The following is a 3,235-nucleotide window of genomic DNA, read 5'->3' on the forward strand; positions in this document are numbered from 1 at the left end:
TCTTTCTTGCCAAAATTTCTCCTCACTCATCCGATTGTCCCAGCCTCAACCTCCAGCACACAGATATTGTCGGAGGCAGCTCATTCATTCCTGGCCACTTAGACATGACATAATCACTCAGAAACTATATTATTTGCAATACTGTTTGGCCAATAGCGTAAACATATTGATAGCTAGCTCTTATCTCCTATACAAACCCATCTCCACTAATCTGTGCATCACCACGAGGACATGGCCTACCAGAAAAATTTCAGCAGGCTGCGGTGGAGGTGACTGCTCCCATCAGTGGCCATATAACTTCTTCCTGATTCTACCTTTTTTTCTTCTTATATCTCTTTCAGTCTGGTTTTACTCTGTTAAACTATTGGCTGAAAGCAGCATCTTTATTAATCAATGCCAAAAAAACATATTCACAGCATATATCAGATCCCACATCACCTCCCTATTCTATTTAAATAAAAAGGAAGGTTTTAACTTTAACATAGTAAAATTACATATAAAAAACAGGTATCAAGCAAGAATTACAGTTATAATATTTATATCTACTCTATCTTTTATCATAACTAAGGAAAACTATAACTATTTGTCAACACTTTAAAGACTAAAGAAGAATATAATATTACCTAAGTTAACAGGATATGCAATGTAAGCAACTTCCAAAACTCTAGAACTGACAGAGACATCTCACTGTCTAGACAGTCACCCAAAGTTCTTCTGTATCATTGTAGCATCCATCTTCAGCCTATAGGCCCACAGTATTTGCAGACTTTTCCATGAAGCCAGAAACCCAAAGATCTTGTAATGGTAAAGTCCATCAGTTGCTTTTTTCTGTGTTCTGCAGAATATCTGGAAGACTGCTTTATGAAGCAGGAACTCTGAAGGATCATCTTACCTTTAGGCAATTTCAGCAGTCATTTTTTTCTGTGGGTCCTCCATGTTCATACAGCATACATTACAATTTTAAAAGATCTGGACAAACACAATACCTTAATCAAGAGCATAAATATACATATAAAAAATTGACCTTAATTTGTATCAATAAACCAAGATCTGTACCAATGCAAAGTATTCATATCTATAACATATCCCCGTTTGAATGTAAACAAACATTTATAAACAATCATTTAGGAAATTTGGGTGTAGTTCTCTACAAACTGCTTCCTGCTTTTTGTTAGGCAAAGTAATTTTGGTAGTGTTCATGACAACTTTTTCGGGAGGGGGGCCTTAGTCTATCAAACAACATTAGTCTGAAAGGAATCTATATGTCTTCATCTTCTGTGGAAGCAAAAGAACCTCTTTTCAAAGCAACATATCCTTAGACCCAAATATTGAAGTCGAGATACCTCTAAAACATATATGTTGGTTTAACTTAGCAACTTGTACAATGAAATGTCTCTCTGTATTTTATTCATTCATAGTCAAAAAAAATTAAAGAAAACACAATAATATACATAATCCAGACTCTCTGTGTATATTCCATCTTTATGTGGGTTATTTATTTTTACTACTTTATTCTGTGACTGACAGTCTCCTTCTCTTTAAAGACTTTGTTTTAATTTTTAAAACCGTTTACTTTTTTAATAACTGTTTATGTTCTTTTTCTTCTCTCTCTCAAGCCTACATACATTTACCCAACACTGTGACTCATTTAGAGGTCTTTTTTATCTGAATCTGTCTTTATTGCATATCTGTAATTATTTTCTGACCGTAAGTGCTTTTTTATTTTTTTATGCTAAGCAGGTGTGGCTAGGACCAATTCCAAGGGACTTCTCATTGACTCTGCCCAGTCCAACATGGTGGAGACATGTTTGGTACCTCTGAAAGCCATTCTCTTTGCCCTAGATGCAGGGTCAGGACTCAGCAGGTTTGTGTTGCCCTTAAGCAAGTTGTAGCACTCTGTTCACAAACCCCATTTAAATGCTCCATAGCCATAATTGTTCTTGTCACTAGCACAAACCAGGAAGACTTATTAAAGGAGCTGCGCAGTTTTTCCTGCTACTGCTGAGTCAGAAAGCCTTCTCTTAAAAGAATCTTGGCTCTTCTTGCTTCTAGTAAACAGAGCCCACCCAAGAAAATGCTGCTACCCAAAAGCCATGCTTAGCTCTGCTCTTTTGTGTCTAGAATCCTTTTTGAAGCCTTGTCAGGTTTTATGTGGGTATAGTCGACCATATTGGTGTGCCAATTTGTTGTTGGAGGCTTATCATTTGTCCCAGCCGCTTAGACCAGAAATAATCCCTCAGAAACTATATTATTTGCAATACTGTTTTGTCAATAACTTAAGCATATTGCAAGCTAGCTCTTATATCCTAAACTAACCCAGGCAGGGAAGCCACCACACAAACCTTCCAGAGAAGCAAGAAGGTCAGTTAATTAGGTAGACAAACTTCAGATGTTCCCTTTTTCTCCTCCAAATCCAATCCTCCAGTCTCATTCCCAGCTCTGCAGAAGATCACTGCTGGGGCACTTCTACCCTCTCTCACCCCATCTCTAACAGTTCACACAGATCTTCTCCAACCTTCCTCACCACTCATCCATTGTCCTAGATGCCAATCTCAGCAGGTGCTACCTGGGAATGCATCTGCCAAGTCCTCAAGAGCAGCAAGGAGGCCAGGTGAGCAGGCAGGTAAGCTTTAGATCTTCACTTTCCCTTCTATCCTCCAAATCCAGTGCCCCAGTTTCAACCCCAGCTCTGTCACAGACTATCTGCTGTGGCCTCTCCATATTCTCTATCCAACATTCCCACGTAAGTAAGCAGATTCTGGTAGAACACTCTGCTTCCTTCCCTTGTGTGCACCCCTCAGGTTTCCCCAGCCTATCCTCATTTATTTCAGTTCCCAATATCCAGAAATGCATTTTATTCAGAATCCCTAGCAGCTCCAATTAGCAGGATTCCGGAAGAATTTCTTACCAGGCAACACACAATCACCACCCCCTCCTAAGAAACAAAGAGAACAACAGAAACCAAGGAACAAAACACCAACCCAACAAAGAGAAGTCCAGAGGGCCTGGACACACTATAAGAGACCAAAGACAACATCCCAGACTAAAAACCCAGAAAAATTTTCAATCATTATAGATGGAGAAAATAAGACATTTTATAATGAAACCAAATTTAAGCAGTATTTACAAAAAAAAAAAAATCAGCCCTACAGAAGATGCTAGAAAAAAGTCCCAACCAAAAGAGGTTAATTACAACAATGAAAACACAAGGAATAAATGACAGACTAGCAATAGA

The sequence above is a fragment of the Chionomys nivalis genome, chromosome 5 (assembly GCF_950005125.1).
Source record: "Chionomys nivalis chromosome 5, mChiNiv1.1, whole genome shotgun sequence".
Lineage (NCBI taxonomy): Eukaryota > Metazoa > Chordata > Mammalia > Rodentia > Cricetidae > Chionomys > Chionomys nivalis.